Source organism: Camellia sinensis, chromosome 6, assembly GCF_055761805.1.
Source record: "Camellia sinensis isolate YWXY chromosome 6, ASM5576180v1, whole genome shotgun sequence".
Lineage (NCBI taxonomy): Eukaryota > Viridiplantae > Streptophyta > Magnoliopsida > Ericales > Theaceae > Camellia > Camellia sinensis.
Genome location: NC_138966.1, coordinates 197,726,207 through 197,746,473, shown reverse-complemented (window position 1 = coordinate 197,746,473; position 20,267 = coordinate 197,726,207). Strand labels below are relative to the sequence as shown.

Genomic DNA, 20,267 nt, shown 5'->3' with positions numbered 1-20,267 from the left:
TAAGGACCTCGTAAAACAAGTCTGCTTTTATTTTCTTTTATATGGTAGGTTCATATCTATGCAGTTTGACTCTACATTTAGAAACCATAAAGTGTTATTTTTGCATTTCATGTAGATACCCAGTCTCTACTCTACTTTATTTTCTTTCCTTTTTCTTTATTTCCCCTCTTTTTTGCCTGTCAGCATCTTTGATATGCTCTCTCAATGCATTATTTGCCTGCCTTTTCTGATTATTGTAATTGCAAAGTTTCTATGAAGCTACTAAACATTTACATATAAATTTTTGTTTCTGATACTTTGACTGTTTTTATCTTGGCAGCTATAATTTGCCAAAAGGGTAGTGATGCCTGGTGGTACATGACAGTGAATGAATTACTTCCTGATGTGTATCGTGATAAAGCATCAGAATATGAGAAGGGAACTGATACAATGGATGCTTGGTTTGACTCAGGTATCATAATTTAATGTTGCACTTAATTTTGTTTACTAGTGAAAAAAACACACAGATTTTTAGTACTATTGAATTTTGATCACTGATGTCCTTTTTTACCATATAGTATCACAAGATTTTTTGGGATTTTTTGGCATTTTTTTGATTTGTGGTTTTGGTGTTCCTGAGAAAAAAGTGTCATCAAATGGTTCTTTATTTTTTTCACTTGGTTAAATGATTCCAGTAACAAGTGACAAACTATTTTTATCAGCATTTTGGTGACATCTTATTTTATCACAACTTTGCAATTGGATCAGATACTCGGTATCAGAAAGGATAATTGTAAATAGGTTGATCATTGGATGATGATAAATTCAACCTTTGATATTGATGGCAACTGATTTAGTGGTTAAACCTAATTGGATGGTGGAAAAGACAGCTGAGGAGCAAATGCTTCTCCTCTGAGTTTCGCCTCAGTTTCTGACAAGCCCTTATTGCATTTATCTTTTTGTATTGTTTTCTTTTGAATGTGCTTCAAAAATTTAGAAAACTGAGGCCATCAGAAATGCAACTAACATAAGATTTCAGAATCAAATTTTCAAATTGTTGGGCATTTTGGTTCCAGTTCTCTCAGAACAAAGAAAATGCTGATAAATTGTGAGAAATACTTTTTAAAAATCACTTTATGGAAATTGTTATTATTATTATTATTATTTTTTCTAGAATGCTTATTTTTTGGAAATTTGAATGGGTAATTTCTCATTGAAAACATATAGGAGCCGTTCATTTGTTTTGACGTAAAATGTTTTTCTCAAAAATATTTTACTCATTTCCTGTTGTTTTGTTGAAAAAAAAGTAAGGAAAAACATTTTTTAAGGAAAATATTTTTACAGCATTTTCTCAAAAATGACTTACCTTTAAAAATTCCGTACGTCAATATTTACAAAGTTGACTCTCACTCATTACCTTTTTAACACATTTAGCCTTTTCAAACAAGTATCTTAGCTCACTAAAAAGTCATAAATGACACTTTATTGTATCAAAATTTCCCTTTTAAGCAATAAAATATTTTTGTTTCAAGTGTCAACCAAACGTTGAAAAAAAAAAATAAAAAAATTGTGTAAAATATTTTACGTCGAAACAAATGAAACCATAATGACAAAAGGTGGCAAATCAATTTTTTTTTTTTTTTTTTTTCATTTCTCAAACTATGGACATTTCAGAAATTTTCTTGTTGGAGAATGAACAAATAGAAGAGGAGGGGGCAGAAGCTTCAAAAGGAATTGCTGCCTTCTTTCTTATTTGAACAATTGTTATTTTGATTGAAGGGATTTCTGGGAGAATTTCTTTAACCTGGACCTTTTTTGTCTGATAAATATTTGTGGATCTGAATGACACTAATTAAGCATATTAAAATGCTGTAGAATAGTGAAGAATTCTTTACATCAAGCCCTCTCATCATCAGACTGCAGCTTAAAATTTTGAGTAATTGGACTTCTGTTATCATGTGCTTTATTAAGTGCATGCTTTTCCCAAAAATTTCTTGTATCTGAAAATCCTGTCAGTGACATTTACCATTACTTTATATATGCCTTAGTCATTGAAGTATGGTCGCAATTGCATTTAGCTTTGATATTTCTAGATTTGACCTGCAGTCCGTTATTTCATCTTGTAAAATGTGCTACAAGGGTCTCATCATTGGTTAATTGCTCATGACCTACTTTAGGCTCTTCTTGGGCTGCTGTGTTGGAGAAAAGAAGTGGGCTTAGTTTTCCTGCAGATTTATATCTTGAAGGTACAGATCAGCATCGTGGTTGGTTCCAGAGTTCTTTATTAACAAGTATCACTACAAAAGGTAATGATCATCTGAATGTGCTCTTTATTGCCCTACATGGAATTATTTGTAGTTCAACGTTATATCATTATGTTGTTTTTAGCATTCTTAACGAATTGAGTGTTGGTTGATAAATTTACCGGTGCAAAATTTTGTGTATTCCTGATGGGTGATATCTGTAAATCAAAGTTCCCATCTTTACCTAAATTATATGTAACTCATCTTGAAGGGGAAATAATTTCCGCAATATGTCGATTTCTAAAGGGATCATGCCTAAGGCATCTCTTGATACAGCTTGATGATCATGCTCAGGGCACTGATTGGTTGGGCCAAACAAACCTCTGACTGAGCTATCTATAATCCCTCCAAGTATCTCCAAATGTTAGGCACACTCACTCTCCTGTCAAATGTGCCCCTCTCAATGGCTTGTCTAGTGCTTGATCTTTCCTCACTCGGTTGACGACTCCTCAACTGAGCACACATCCTCTATACTTCACAAAAGGGCATCCTAATATTTGTACTTTCTACACCAGCCTAGGTCAAGAGCAAGGCCTAGGAACCCCTTCCGGTTGGTGCCTCAGTCTTGGGGAAACTCGAACCACCTATGACCCCCACCTTGAGATCATCAAAGTACATGTGGCTTGGAGCCTGGAGTTGAGGCTTCGCTTTGTCAAGATGCCTTGTTCCCTCCTCTCTCAAAGAGACCTACACCTTTACCAATATTATAGAAAGGCTTTCACAAGAAGACACCAGTTTTTGGGCAAGACACGTGATGTGCCCTATGTTCCTCCGTACTTTGAGCACAGCCACCTACCTGTTGCTACTGCTGAACACTGAGAATTACAGCTCTGTTGATAGTTGCAACATTCACTTTGTCAGGCCAAGGTGCACAAGACATTTCTCCCTGAGCTTGCGATGTTGTGTCCAGGTGAGCTGGTCTCCAAGCCCATCCCTTCTATGAGAAGGGGTATCCACCTCCATGCAAGCAATCCAAAAGTAACCTTTCTCGTCCGACATGCTTAGAAGACTTTACTGCCACTCTTTCTCTCTCCATTTAAGATCCCCTCTGCGCTCATGTCCTCCATGTTCAGTAATCTTGTGCTGTTTTAGAAGGCTCCGCATTGGTTGTACCGGCAGATATGATGCTTTTTTATTCTTTGCATAACCCATGTTGGTGGGGACCAAACTGTAATGCTTCTTTATTTTTATTAAAAAAAATGAAAAAGCTAATGTTATGTGGGTCACTGTGCCAAATGAATCAAGTACTCATGAGTAAGTGGCTTTGGAGAAAGCTTTTGAAATAAGGAAAAATAAATAAAAGGTAGCTTGAAGAAGTAAGAGTGCAGCATGAATTATTTAGAGGCCTTGGCTCTTTGAGAAGAAATGCTTCTTTGGTGGGGAGAAGGAATCGACGTTGATGGTTAACTAGGTTTGGAAGGGAAGAGAAAAATAATGGAGTCTAGATTTGTTCAGTTGATTTGGTGCTTGTGCTGGCCTCCTTTTTCTCCAAAAGTTTTACTCATCAATTTTTAGAAATAAAAATAACAATTTCTATAGCTTGCAATGGTTCCAAAGGTTGTTTTTCGGTGCAAATATTTTCGTAATTACTTATAGGTCTTTGCAATATTAAGGTTCTAAGATGACACATGGGTTTTTGACATTCTATTACCATTTTGCAGGGAAGGCACCATATTTCTGTGTGATAATGCATGGATTTGGGCTGGATGAGAGAGGTTGAAGATGAGAAAATCTTTGGGTAATGTTGTAGATCCAATTACCGTGATTGGAGGAGGCAAAAACCCAGGGGTTAGTCACTGGTTAAAATATTTCAAACACATCTTTTCATTTGTTGAATGATCAATGGAGTTTCTATTTTGCCTTTGCAGGAAGCACCTTCCTATGGAGCTGATGTCCTGAGACTCTGGGTTTCAAGTGTAGATTATACTAGCGATGTGCTGATTGGGCCTCAAGTCCTCCGCCAAATGTCTGACATATATAGGAAGATGTGAGGAACATTATGATTTCTTTTAGCAAATCTTCATGATTGGGAGGTATGCTCATGTTTTCTGAGAACCATAGCCATTGGGTTCAGGCTATCTCTTGGATGAAAAGAGTCTCATTTTTGTCCTATTTAATTTTTTTTTTCTTTCCCTGAAGCCACTTATTGTTTATTGCCGGTCAGTAGTCACCTTCAAATAACCGTATCTCCATTGATAGATATATATTTGTTGATCTCTCTCTCTCTCTCTCATACACACATACACACACATGCTCATATTGCATTATAGTTCCCCATTTTCTGGCTCTTCATTTAAAATTTTTATTGCTTCTTGGTTGTCAGAACTGATATAAATGAGAATATTGTTTTGATCTCTTTTTGTAACTTTTTCTCATTTTATATTCTTTTATTTACAGGGTGATAATGTTGTTCCATATAGTGATCTTCCATGATTGATCAGCATGCTCTGTTTCAGCTTGAAAATGTTGTAAAGAACATCAAAGATAGTTTTAAAAATGATCAATTCTTCAAAATTTTCCAGGTACGTATTTCTTGATCTGGTTGACAGTGAGTTATATATCATATCAAAGGAGGAGAGAGTGAAAGAGAATCTTTGAAGGGAACCATGAAAACAAGATCTGAGCATGAACAGGACAGAAAAAGTACAAGCTCACTTATTGCAACTAAAAACTATTTATGTTAGTGTCAAACTTCTGCTTAAACTTTGCACTACTGCTCTAAACCAATATGCACTTTCGGAATTGACCTATCCATGGATCCATGGAAAGCTAAAAGAAGTCCTGGATCACCAATCTTTTTCTTTAATGTGGTATCTATGCCTGTTCTTTGATGCTTATAACCTCTGTGATACATTCACTCAACAGTGAATTTTATGTGGAATCTATGTCTCAAAGAACAGACTCACTTTATTTTCCCTTATAACATGGCTCCTATGCTGGAAGGTCATCTTTCAATGTTTCATTTGACGGCTTGGCATTAGAAGGCATGGTTTACCTCCAAGAGTTCATGACCTCAAATTGACTTGCGGTGCCCCTAGACCCCAATTCTATTACGCAAACTAGGTTGTATGGTTGTGAACTTGTGATCCCCAACCCTTCTTCACCCCTAAACCACACATTTTTTGACATGTTATATCAATTTTGCATCACGTAGGATCAACCAGTACCATAAGAACAACCAGAATCTGATATAGGATCTTGTGCCAAACCAAACCAAGCCAAGTCATAAGTCCCATTAAATGGGTCGACTACATAATTCCTTCTTCTCCATTCGACTCTATCCAAGGCCATATCATTAGTCAAATTAAGGAGATTCATATCTCTATTTACTACACTAGTTTGCGTTAATCTAGGTCTATCCCTTCCCCTAATACTTTCATCTACCTTCACTGTATCGCATCTCTCCACCACTGTCTCTATTAATCTCCGTTGTATATGACCAAACCATCTCAATCTATTCTCCTTCAACTTATCTTCTATCAGTACTACTTCTACCTATTCTCGAATATACTCATTCCTAACTCTATCTTTTTTAATCTTGCCACACATCCATCTAAGCATCTTCATCTCAGCAACACTCATCTTATTTACATGTTTCTCAGTTGCCCAACATTCTGTCTTCTAGTCTTGCCACACATCTACCTAAGCATCCTCATCTCAGCAACACTCATCTACATGTTGTTTCTTAGTTGCCTAACATTCTGTCACATACAACATCGCTGGCCTAATAGCCGTTTTATAGAACTTTCCTTTTAGTCTAGTGGATACTTGTTTATCGTACAGTATCCTAGACGCACTCCTCCACTTTAGCCACCCCATCTTAATTCTATGAATCACATCCGCTTCAATCTTCTCAGCCATTGTGATAATCGATCCTAAATAATGAAAATATTCACTCTTAGATAGTGCTTGGTCCTTAATCTTCATTTCTCCTCTGCTTCCATTCTTCTATTTTAGGAACTTCCCTATAATTTTGAACTTCTAGGGCTGTTAATAGATCTCTCTGTCCTTTTTCCATGGTTATTTCTAAATTCATTCTCTTATTTCATTTCTATTAAGACCTAATTCAACTGGAGATTTGAAAACATTTTAGTTTGCTCTTTTGTATGGCATATTTTTCATTTATTTTCCCCCCCTTCAGATCATTCCACGGTTTGCAATTGTTGATTTATCAGATTTCTATTTTGACGCTGCCAAAGATTGACTTTATGTTGGGTATGTTACTTCGCATCATAAAGAACTATATCCTTAGGTACTTTTTTTCTTACTTTACATCATAAAGAACTAAATAATTCCTTTCGTGTGATTCCTTTACCACCTAGCTATCATTCTACATTTTTTGGCACTAGGGATGTTGCAATATTGATGGTTAATGAATTTAGATTCTGTTTTCCATATAGGTTTTCTGCACTCAATGTCTTATGATTTACAATTGTCAATCTAGTATGGGACTCCCTATTTCTCATTTTCCTTATTGGCCTCTGCACTTTTAGCTAAAATGTTGATTCTGCTGCACCACATAATTGATTTATATGTTCTATATTCACATCTTGTAAAGAAAAGTGATGGCTTATGTGTACATTGAATTCCTGACCCAATATTTCTAGCTCCCATAATGTTGTGAAGTGCATTTTTTTTTCCTCCTATTAATACCTAATACTTAACTAATTTCTGTTCATTATTAAGGTGGTTAATTCTTTTGAAACTGTTGGTTACACTACAAGAAAAGGGGCTTTATAACACGGAAGCATTTGCGACGGCATCACTTATCGTTGCAAAAAGTGATTTTTGCCATCGCCAATAAAGGGGTTTTTAGCGACGGCACCCCTTCCTGTCACAAAAAGCAACTTTTTTGCGACGGTAACCTATGTTGTCACAAATAAAGCTGTTTTTTGCGACGGCATGAACTGCAATCGCAAATAAGAGAGTTTTTGCGACGGTAATAGGTGCCGTTGCTAAAAAAAAAAAAAAAAAAAAGAGACTGTTTTGATGAGACGGCATTAGAAGTATTAGTGATGGTATTTTGCCGTCGCAAAAAATTAAAATTTTTGTAGTGTTTCACCCATTTTTTCATTTTCCTATCTCTCTGTCTCTCTCTCTCTTTTGCTCATCTCTCTTCTCTTTCTCTCTCTCTTTCACTCATCACTCTTCGTCTTTCTGTCTGTGTCTTTCTCTCTCTCCCTCTCTCTCTCTCTCTCCCATACTGTGTTCGCGTTGCTCACTCTCTCCATCCACTCTTCTTGATTTATCGATCTCCTTCTCGATTTATCGATCTCTTTTTTTTTTCTTTCTCTCTCTTCTTTCAATCGCTTGTCTCTCATTTCTCTTAATCACTTGTTGAAAGAGAAAAAAGTCAAAAAATGAAATGGGCCTCTCTCTGTCTTTGTCTCTCGCTCATCTCTCTTTTTTCTCTCTCTTTCTCTCTCTCTCTCTCTCTCACACACACACTCATCACTCTTCTCTCTGGCTCTCTTATCTCTCTCCGCTCTCTATCTCTCTTGCTCATCCTTCTTCTCTCTCTCTCTCTCTATGTCTCTCTTTATATCTCTTTTTATCTCTTTTTGCTGTCTCTCTCTCTCTCTCTCTCTCTCTCTCTCTGTCTCTCTCTCACTCATCACTCTTCTCTCTGGCTCTCTCATCTCTCTTCGCTCTCTATCTCTCATGTTCATCTTTCTTCTCTCTCCCTCTCTCTCTATATCTCTTGTTCATCTCTTTTTGCTCTCTTTCTGTCTATCTCTCGCTCATCTTATTTCTCTTTTTTTTTTCTCTCTCTGTCTCTGTGTGTGTGTGTCTCTCTCTCACTCATCTCTCTTCTCTCTTCTCTCTCAATCGTTCATTTCTCTCATTCACACTCATCTCTTTCTCTGAGCCCATTGTTGTTGTAAGAGAAAAAAGTCAAAAAATGAAATGGTCTCTCTCTCTCTCTCTCTGTGTGTGTGTGTCTCTCGCTCATCTCTTTTTCAATTTATATTTACCAAAATTTACAAAATTGTCATAAAAACTTGTTTAATAATTTTTTTGATTTATAAATGGTTGTCTCAATTTATAAATTTGTGAAAAAATTGTAAACTCAAAAAATGAGTTTACGTTGGTTTTTAAACAGAAATTAAAAAATTTGACTAACAAATTTTTTTTAATTAATTTTTTTTTCAAATATTTTTTTTTAAAATATATATATTTGTCAATTAATTTTTTTTCAAATAAAATTTTTTCAATTAATTTTTTTTTCAATTATAATGTGTATGATCTCACTGTCATAAATAATAAAAAAATAAATATAAATATTTTAGGCCTGGACAAACATGTTTTTTAGTTTATGTTTTGAAATTTTTTTAAACATTTTGTTTAAACCAAGCGCGTTTGTAATTTATATTTTTCTAAAAATAAACAAAAACCAATTTATAAAAATTTTGTAAACATAAACAAAAAACGTAAGCCTTACCAAACGCTACCTTAAATTTTCATTTGAGATAGTTATACTTGACGTCTCAAAAAATAAGATAAAATAAAATAAAACCAAAAATATGATTCCCGCTCGTTTTCCCCTCCTCAACCAAAAATCTCCAAATCTCAAATCCCTAATTTTTGAACCAAAAATCCCCGTCCCTCTCTCTCTCTCTCTCTCTCTCTCTCTCTCTCTCTCTCTCGTGATTGTGAGCAGGGCAGACGATGGCGTCGAGCGATGGCGAGCAGCGGCAGGCGATGGCGTCGAGCGACGGCAATGACAACGTGAGACGACATCGAGCAGCCGCAGACGACGGCGTCGAGCGACGGCGAGCAGCGAGAGACTTATATTCATCATTAATATGGTTCGTTAGTCATATCTGCTTCTTGTACATGTATAGGCAAGGTCGTTAGAATCCGATTTCTTTGTGAGTTCGATTCATCGTCTCTCTCTCTCTACACTCTCTTTCTCTACATGTATAAATCAATCGTATATAATTTTTGATTTGTTTGATTATTTTCTCCATAAATCGTTTTCTAATTTCTGATTATTTTCTTAACTGATCTGTAGTTTAAATTACACAAATCCAGATCTCTTCTCTCTCATTCACCAGGTAACTAATTCGTACTTCTAGAGAGAAAAATGAGATAGCAATTTCATATTTGATCGAACATTGGTTTGGAGGAAATCGAAACCCTTAGATTTGTCTGAAATTGTTGTGTTTTGTTGCTTTGTTTTTGCATTGATTCACTGAACTGCATCATTCTCTCCTGTGATTGAAGAAAAGTCATTAAGAAATTTTTAATTCTCATTTTTTTGTCTTTTCAAATTCATAAACATAAAGGGAAATTTATAAGGGACAATTTTAATTCTAATTTTTTTGTCTTTTCAAATTCATAAACTCATTAAGAAATTTTTAATTCTAATGACTAAGGGATAATTTTCTTTGTAAAATGATTTTAGCATCTCTTTTTTTGCTTTTCTCGTTTCATATTTGCAAAACAGTTCATCCCTAAGGAGGTTTAATTAATGACTAAGGTTTTAAGACTGTTATTTTAAAATGTTTGATTTAGGGTTGGTTTGGGATGTTCTAAAAAAGTGCACTTTTTGACTTATTAGCTTATATGGGTTGGGTTTGATGTGATGTGTTAGAGAAGTGATGTGATTTAAATAAGACGATGTGACTTATATAGGATAGTGACTTTTGACTTTTTGTATTATTTAGGTCATGCCAAACTTGGCCTTAAGGTTTCTGACTTTCTGGTACCTACATTACTAATTCTGAGTTAGATTGATATCAAGGCACACACTGTTCATCTGGAAATTACCATACAAAATATGAGCCTGACTGCTAGATAGTACAGGTAACTGCTTCTGAAGGTGGTGGGCTTACACAAGGAATTGGGGCATATAGGGTGTCGGTACCTATTGATGGAAAGTCACAACAATGTGTTTTTCTTGATACTCCTGGACATGAGGTAAACTCTTTGGACATTTTGTCGTTCTAACTTTGGGTTTCTTTGCCAGAAATGTGTAGCTCTTTCCATGTGTCTCCATTATATTGGATGATCTTTGGGTTTCTTAATCCCTTTTTGAGGATCTGATTACCTTTTGGGTTTTTTTCCTTATCTGTGAACAACAGTTTGCTCACCTTGTCTTTCTTACAGATAATATCTGTTATCTTACTTTGGGTTTCTTTGCCAGAAATGCTCCCAAATTTGATCTTATCTTATATTAGTGAAGAACCTTGGTTTGTGGTTATCTGTATGATACATATGCTTGTGCTAAGGAGGATAAGTCACAAAATTTCTGGGAATTCGTATTACTAATAAAGTAATAAATAATATTCTTGTAATTACCTGTTATTCATGACAAATGTTATAAAAAGTGACTTTCTGTTGCAAAATAGTGTGAGCAATATTTTGATTTTCTGTCTTGTCAATTCTTTCTTGATTTGTTTCAGTATCATAGATGTTTTATCAACAATTTCTTAGGTTGATTCATGAAAAAATTGTGTAGTAATTCTTGGAATTTTAATGATAATCAGTTTGTTTTTCTTGCTTCTTAGCATCTGCTTTCCATGTATCTAACTTTCTGTGCTGTTTGTAATTGAAGTTGCAAGATTTGAAGGCTAATCCTTATGGATTTGAAGGCTAATGCCTTTGAACCCTTTCAGAACCACATTTGTGCAATTTTCCCCTTTTATTCCTGTTAGCCTATTACACATCACAACTATGACCGAAGTATCTTGAGGGATAATCTTGACATGCTATAATCTAAAGTAATATATGGGTAAGAAGATTGGGGAACTGAGCAAACATGGTTATGAATTTAATTGCAATTTGATCAAGCTGAAAACTTCTATCATATATTTGGTGTTAGAAAGGCTGAGTTTTGCATAGTCTACCAGATGATTGGGTGCATTTATGTATCATCTAATAAAAAGTTAAAAGCTATGCCCTGATGTCATTGATGGTTGGACGCATTTATGTTCATCTCATAATCCCCATCCCAACCTGAAGCGGGTTGTGTGTGTCGAATGAGTTTCCTGCTTTAGTGTGCATTTATGTATCATCTCATATAAAATTATAAGCTACGGCCTGATGTCACTGATGGTTGGATGCATTTATGCATTTATGTTTATGTATCAAAGTGAACTGTTCTGACCATTCAAAAAAAAAAAGAAAAGTGAACTGTTCTAAATATTTATATTCAAGAGGAATGGTACTCAAGATAAACCAAATAAACCAAACCAAACTAAGTCTTGCGTACCAATCATCTGAGAATGGTACTCTAGAATTTAGATAGGTGCATGTTAATACAACATAATACTCTTTTTTTTTTTTTTTTTTTTGTGTGTGTTATTTATTTAGTTTGATTAAATTGTTCTGTTACTTGTCTAAATGCACTGTACTTAGTTTGATTAAGTTGTATTATTAGAATTGTAAGCCATACTACACACTCATGTACTTTGACAAAATAACTCTGATATTTTATCAAAATGATGTTGATAGTTCTGTAACAAGATGGCAAGCTGTGATTGGTAATTGGTTAAATAAACAAGAAGTCATAGCAGTAGAGACATATGCTCCAAGAGTATCTTCAAAAACCAGCGTAGTGGCCATTTGAACTCATTCTTTGTTGAAGTTGCTTTCTCAATTACCACAAAGTTGTCAAAAGAAGAAATCTTTTATTTTCTTTTTTGGTTTTTCATGTTATATTATTCTTGGTTTGAGCTTTGAAGCATTACTTATACTTATCTGTTGTGTAATTTATAGGTCATTGGATTGAATAATGTTCCAATTGCTGGTGATGAATTCGAGGTTGTTAGCTCCCTTGATGTTGCACATGAATTCGAGGTTGTTAGCTCCCTTGAATCGGGTTCCCAGTTTGGGAGTTAGAGCCGGATTTCGGTTTAGGCAAACTAGTTTCTTAAGAAACTTAGAATTTGAGGTGTTGACGCCTCAAAGTCACCAAACGGTGTCGGATTAGCACGAAACTTGGCACACACGACTACCTAGGCACGAGAGACGTGTAGGAAAAGACGAGACTCAAATCGCGCTCTCGGTTTGAGAGTTAGAGCTGGATTTCGCTCTAGACAAACTAGTTGAAACTTAGAATTTGAGGTGTTGATGCCCCAAAATTACCAAACGGCGTCGGAGTAGCACGAAACTTAGCACACACCACCGCCTAGGCACGAGAGACTTGTGGGAGAAGACGGTACTCGAATCGGTTTCCCCATTTGGGAGTTAGAGTTAGATTTCAGTCTACACAAATTAGTTTTTTAAAAAACTTAGAATTCGAGGTGTTGACGCCTCAAAATCACCAAATGGCATTAGAGTAGCACGAAACTTGGCACATATGACTGCCTAGGCACAAGAGACTTGTGGAAGAAGACGAGACTCAAATCGGGTTTCCGGTTTAGGAGTTAGAATCGGATTTCACGCTAGGCAAACTAGTTCTCTAAGAAACTTAGAATTTGAGGTGTTGACGCCCCAAAATCACCAAACGGCATCGGATTAGCACGAAACTTGGCATGCACGACCGCCTAGGCACGAGAGACTTGTGGGAGAGGACGAGACTCAAATCGCGTTCTCGGTTTGGGAGTTAGAGTCGGATTTCGGTCTAGGCAAAATTATTTACTTAATTATCTTTATAATTGTATAGTAATTAAATTTTTATATTTTTTTTGTAATTAATATATTAACACATAATTATATTGTCACTAATTTTTTATTTTTTGTTTTCAGATATTTCCCGAGTGGGAGTTTGCTTCTTGTGGAATGCATGCCTGTGAAAAAGGCGACTAACTTTTGTTTTTGTTACCCACGGAGAATGATGAGGAAAACTTTTAATTTTGATTTATGTTATTTTGAATTATGAACAACTTTATGTGTTTAAACATTATATATGTATTATGGAACATTATGTAGTGGGATAATTTTGTTGATGTGTAGTTATGGATGCAACAATGTTTTTATTATGGAGAAATTGTTATTTCTATATAAGAATTTTTATATTATTTTGCAATTATTAGTTTCTTTTTCAATTGTTTTTCATTTAATATAGGTAATTTTAATATTTTCAATAATTATATTGCATTTTTTTTTTGCAACGGCACCACACCATCACCAAAAAAAAAAGAAGAAGGTAATTTTAATATTTTTACTAATTATATATATATATATATATATTTTTGCGATGGCACCACACCGTCGCAAAAAAAAAAACACAATTCGCGACAACATAAGTTGCAGTCTCAAATAAGACTTTTAGTGACGGTAAAACAGTGTCGTCGCAAAAGTTTTCACTTTTTTACATATTATTGGCGACAGTAAAATGCCGTTGCAAAAAGCAACAATTGTCATCGCAAATCGCAAAAACGTTTTTGCAACGTCCTCTGTTGTGACCCCCTCTTTGCCGTCGCTAAAAGTTTTTTGAGACAGCATTAGGAGTATTAGCGACAGCATTTTGCCGTCGCAAAAACCTGAATTTTTTGTAGTGTTAATTCACTTTGACCCTTTGCATTTCAAAATGTCACATGTATATGCCCATGTGGTCATTTTAAAAGTGTTCTATTTTTTATTTTTTGGGTACATTGGAAATTGTCATCTTAAACTGTATATGCCATTTAAAGTAATACCACATGAATATCATGTATGAAAATTGTAAAACAATACACTAATGAGTTTTCAATTTTTTTGGAGTGTCACATCATATTCGTCACGTGGTCACATTTGGAAAGAAGTATACTAATGAGTTCTTAGTTTTTTTAGAGTGCCACAACATACTCGTCACGTTGTCATATTTAGAAAAGTTACACAAATAAATTTTTAATTTTCTTTTGGAGTGTCATATCATACTCGTCACGTTATCACATTTGAAAAAAGTACACCAAGGATTTTTTTTTTTTTTTGGAGTGTGACATTATACCCGCCACGTTGTCACATTTTAGAAAAGTATACTAAGGAGTTTTTTAATTTTTTTGGAGTGTCACATTATACCCACCACGTCATATTTAAGAAAAGTACACTGAGGAGTTTTTAATTTTTTTTGAGTAAAAGATTTAGAGTGTCACATCACACCCGTCACGTTGTCACATTTGAGAAAAGTACATTAGGGAATTTTTAATTTTTTTGGAGTGTCACATTATACCCGGCACGTTAGAGTGTCATATCATACCTGCCATATTAGTAAAAGGGTATAGTTGTCCACCAAAATACTACCAAAATCGAAAATAGGACTATACGGAAAGAAACTCCCCACTAATAGGATTTAACAGATCAATAGAAAAAAAACTTGAGACTGATTGGAGTATTTGTTTGTGAGATGAGACTTATTGGTAAATATTTCAAGAAATAATAGGTAAATTACAAATAAATTCTTTGAAGCTTGTTTAAATTACGATTTGCCCATGTGATTTTTGAGTTTCTAATTTCAGATGCAGTCACCCACCAAAATAACCATAAAAAAAAATATATATTTATATATATTTTTCTAAATGCAAAATCAAAGATATTTTTTGGTGGGTGACTGCATCTGAAGCTACCCAAAATATTTTAGAAGCATATCCGTATCGTTCCAGTTTCCTTAACGTAGTTATGCATGCCAATTAATTGGCATAATACTAGCAGTGCATCAACTCAAGCACTATCGATACAACAAAATGCACATTTGGTGACTAAAAAAAATTTAGTCCCCAAAAGTTGTGGAATTGGCAACTAAAACTTTTAGTCAGCAAAAGTACAATATTTAGCTATTAAGTTTTTTAGTTGGGGTATATTGATTATTGGCGACTAAAACAAAATTTAGTCGCTAAAAATACTAGAATTCGAGACAAAAAAAATATTTTAGTCGCCGTATATTGAGTTTTGGCCGCTAAAACTATTTAGTCGCCGAATGTAAAATAAAAAATTATTTTTATCTTTGGTGACCAAAAGTTTGGTCACCAAAAACATATTTTCAACGACAAAAAAATATTTTAGTTGCCGTATATTGAGTTTTGGCTACTAAAACCATTTAGTCACCAAATGTAAAATAAAAAATTATTTTTTATCTTTGATGGCCAAAAGTTGGTTGCCAAAAAATATTTTAGTCGTTGTATATTGAGTTTTGGCTACTAAAACCATTTAGTCGCCAAATGTAAAACAAAAAATTATTTTGTATCTTTGGTGACCAAAAGTTTGGTTGCCAAAAACATATTTTCAGCGACAAAAAAATATTTTAGTCGCCGTATATTGAATTTTGGCTACTAAAACCATTTAGTCGCCGAATGTAAAATAAAAAATTAATTTTTATCTTTAGCGACCAAAAGTTTGGTCGTCAAAAATTTATTTTCAGCGACTAAAAAATATTTTAGTTGCCAAAGAACTAAAATATTTGGAGGGAGACATTTCAAATTTTGGAGGGATTTATAAAATTAATTGGCGACCAAAATGTTTAGTCGCCAATTGTGTAAAATTACCACTCATATATAGTATTTTGTTTCAAACCAAATCCTAAACAAACCAACGCCTCTCTCCCTCTCCCTCTCTGGTGCTCCTTTTCCCTCCCTCTCTCATCGTTGCTCCACCAACCACGGAACAACCCTCCTCCGCCGCTCCACCTCGCATTCGCCGGCAATCGGAGCACCAATTCACCTCCTTGTTCATCACGGTCGCCTGAGATCCATCACCCACGGAAGCTCGATTAGTGGCTCCTCCCTCACAAAGAGTGGTGTGGCCGCTGGTTTCTTTCCCCCATTATCATCATCATCTGAGGTCGTCTCATCGCCGACTGTGCAAGTAAGAACCGAAATTTTGGGTAAATTTTGAGTCTTAGTTTCCGGATTTTTTTAGTCATATAGTTAATTGGATGTGAATTAGAATTTAGATTGTAATTTACATTTGAATTAGAATTTAGGGAAAATTGGATATGGTGATTAGCTCTGTTTATGTTCTGGTTTCAGAACCGCAGCTGTAGTATTTTAGTTGGATATGGTGATTAGCTCCGTTTTTGTTGTTTTTTGTGTTATTGAAGTTGATTCCCACATGTTGGTTTACTAGCCTCTGACATGCAAAGAAATTTTGTGAGAAACAATTTATCAGTTCTTTTTTTAATTTATATATATATATGCTTGATATTGTTGTGTCTGTGTTGATTTATAAATCTTTGTCTACTTGATTTGCTGCAACTTTAAATTCTTTCATACTTTCAGGAAAGAGAAGTAATGGATTCATGGTTTTTATGCGCAATTAATGTCAATTGAAAACCTGGTTTGTAGAATTCAACAATGGTTTTTAAAGATGTTCATTCTTGTTTCATTCATACAAAGGAACATTTGCTGGTTCTTTTCCATGGATTCTGAATTTGTCCAAGGCACTCAACAATAGAGTACCAACTCTGAAAAAATTCTGCCCACACTATGCTTATTATTGTTATTTAAATATTATAATTTAGGTTGTTTGATTTTGGTTATCTGAGAGCCAGCCACTTGAGCATGGATATTGGTTCATTAAGTCCATCCTTGCACACAATCCTCATACCGAGCAAGTTCTGCTTACCATTGTTTTCTCTAATCTGGTACTTTGATTTTGAGAGTTCCATTCATGGTTTGTCTTGTCAGCATTTAAAGACTAGTAGTGAAATTGAAAGAAAGACTATTTTTTCTTTTCTTTCCTTCTTTTAAGGTGCAGTGAGAAGCAGAAGAAAGAGATTACCAACATTCAGTTAGTGAACAAGAAGTTGACTGCAGCAAACAGGCTCTTGAAGGAAGAGCATGATTGTGTTCAGAAACAGGTTTCGCATCGGGTATACGAGAATGAATACGTGTGGCTGCAACTGAAAAATGAATGTTCAAATCATTACATGCATCAACTATTGATATTTTGGGTAATTTATTGTTATTGCTTTCATTTCCTTTTCATTTTAGTTTTTCCCCAGGATTTAATGGTTTTGAATATTACTCAGATTCCTATTTGCTCTACCATATTTATTGTTTATTTTTGTCCAATTCATCAACTTTTACTTTTTGAGAGTAGTAGCATATAAACTGACTGGGAAACCTTTATAGATGTCATACTTCCATAGGCATCTAATGGACCATCCCTTATGGACACATGCATGCATGGGGTATAGATGCTAGACAACTTAGTAAGCATGATTCAATCAGCATAATTTTAAGTGGTACATTTTTATCAATATTCTATATATATTGGTGCTAGTAGTCATTTGGAGTAGTTCCATTGTTTGACTAATCTATCAACTGAGATGCTAGAAATACCTTAAACTAAGATATGTTGGATAGTTTAAAGCCAGAATTTCTTTGAAGGAGTAGGAATTAACTTCCTTTAATAATTTATAAAGACACAATTTGTTAAAAGTTAACATGTTTAATTTGATTACGATGTCATACAGACAAAACATTGTGATACACAGATCTTGCACATTTGCAAAGTAATGGCACAAAATGAATCTTCTTCAGCTAGGTTTTGAGATGAAAATCAAGAATATGCTAGTGTTGGTTGCTTATATTATATGATACCCCTTCTTTCCAAATTGTACTTCGAAATAGTACAATATATGCATGCCTTTTGTTTTTGCCCTTTTGAGAGTTGGCATGGTCTGTGTGCTGAAGCTGTAGCTCTTAAAGCAAATTTGATTTGGAGAATGGAGAATTTTTTTGAACTTTTTTTTCCTTTGATGTCAACTTGAGAAAGCAAATCCCAATTACTTGAGGCATATTATCTTCCACTTCTTGATCGTCATGTTTTGCATTACCTTGTCGTCAATCTTCTTTCTTGCCCTTGGTGCCTTAAATTTGAATGAAATCACTCTTCCTTCTTCTTCATCTCCAATGAGCATAACTGAAATGAACCATTTCAGACAACATTTTCTTATTTGGTTCTCAATTGGCACCAGTTTTTATTTCTCATAGATGCATTTCTTACTACTACATGTCTTTCTATTTCTACATTTTATTTTGATGGGTTGATTCCAAGTATGCTTCATAATTCTTTTCCATTTCTATTTAATGTTGGCCATCATTCTTGTTGTACAACACTATTCTGAGTTTATATGCTCTTTATTGTTGAAAAATTACCTGTATGCCTTAAATTTTTGTATTGTTCTCACCACTTTCCGTTCTTTCACAGCAAGAAATTATTGATTTTATAATTATTATAATTTGCAGATATAATATATCAGAATTATTAATTTTATAGTTGCTGTAATTTGGAATGTCAATATTATTGAATAAGTGCCAATGTTTTTATTTTATTTTATTTTATTTTTTTTACAGATTGCTTTTGCGTGAGCTATTGTGGATATTTATTTTTGTGTACGAAGAACATTTGTTCTGTATATGAAAGACATTTATTTTTATACAATCCTTTGTTTTGGAAATCCAGTGTTTTTGTATGTAATATTTAATTTAGATGGATTACACTTGATTGGTATGAATTTATATGATATTTGGAATATGATGTTATTAAAGTTTTTGGATAGTTTGCAATGAAATAGGTATTATTGATAATGGATTTAGATTATAATTGATAGATGTATTATTCTGTACATGTACAGGTTATATGTTGCATTGATAATGGAATGCATATAATTTAGAAATTAATGAAAAAATTTTCAATTTGTTCATTTTAAAAAAATTAATAAATAGAGCTTTTGGTGACTAAACATTTAGTAGCCAAAAAATAAAAAGGGAACTTATTGGCGACTAAACAATTAGTAGCCAAAAAAAATGAAAGTTTTTGGCGACTAAAAAATTAGTAGCCAAAAAGGAGTGCTATGTTTTTGGCGACTAAAAAATTAGTAGCCAAAAAGGAGTGCTACGTTTTTAGCGACTAAAAAGTTGGTAGCTAAAAGATGAAAAATATTTTCTTTTTGGCGACTAAATATTTTCTTTTGGGTGACTAATTTTTAGTCGCCAATTGACGACTTTTGGCGACTAAAAAAAATTAGTAGCCAATTCTTTTGCCGACAATTAGTCAACTACCAAATGGGCGACCAAAAATTTTAGTTAGCAAAAATCTTTGGCGACTGAAAAATGACTTTTGGTGACTAAAAATTTAGTCGCCAAAAGTGTAATTTGTTGTAGTATATCATCCTTGGGCATAGCAAACACTGGTACAAAACTGGTTCTTCCCACTTCATCCTAGGTTTAGAAATTTCTTATAGTAAGATGCACGAGTCAGGGTCATCAAATCGTTGATTTCTCAATTACCATACTCTAGTTCTTCAGGTTTGCAATGATTATACAAAGAACACAAACATGACCATTATCATTTAAATGGTGATCTACTGGTACAGATTCTTTCGTCTATGGAAAATGTATAGATCAAGAACATACCGTACAGTGGAGAATACCTCATTGAAGGAAATAAGAGAGTTTGGACGCAGAGGGCTCCAAATGTGAAAGATGCTGGAACAACTCTCCTCAAGTTTGTTCGTTTGCTAAGCACCCCATGCTTTGTAGCCACTGTTATAATGTCATTGCAATTCAACCGCTTCCATCTTTGGCAGCAGTTAGCTGAGACTCAACAACAGTGAGTTAAGAATGCAGCGGCAAAAGCTGATTGATAGTGGTGCGAATTGTGTAGGTCTCTCTATACCATAGGTCCAACTTTTGGTGCCATTGAATTCAAAGGGTTCAATTCAGATTTTATGGAGATTTGTTGGATCAAAAAAGTAAGTGATGCTAGGGTATATAGCAGAAGCTGATCTTTTTTCATACCAAAAAAAGAATACCAAAAAAAGAAAAAGAAAAAAAGAGCTAATCTTTTGAGGAAAATACTTTCAATAAAAAAGAAAGGAAAAGAAAATATTACGATGAGAAACTAAACTATCAAGAATGTACATATATGTATATATATATATTCTTCACCTGTATATTCTCCATTCTTTCTTTTTATTTGAGTAAAGTATATTCTTCATTCTTTAAGTTTATAAATTGTTCAAAAAAAAAAAAATAAAAAAAAAAAAAAAATTGATTGACAAAAGAAAATAAAGAATATAGTTATTTATTTATTTATTATTATTTTAAACTAAAT

The 20,267-nt window shown here is 34.1% G+C and overlaps 1 long non-coding RNA gene and 1 pseudogene across 1 annotated transcript; both read left to right on the top strand.

The window, feature by feature from the left end:
- LOC114269115 (isoleucine--tRNA ligase, chloroplastic/mitochondrial-like) overlaps window positions 1–20,267 on the top strand; it is a 68,454-nt pseudogene that overhangs the window by 27,902 nt on the left and 20,285 nt on the right.
- On the top strand, window positions 9,347–13,257 carry LOC145792197 (uncharacterized). Its single transcript, XR_014331574.1, has 2 exons — window positions 9,347–10,205; window positions 12,978–13,257. It is a non-coding gene; the product is annotated as an uncharacterized LOC145792197 (long non-coding RNA).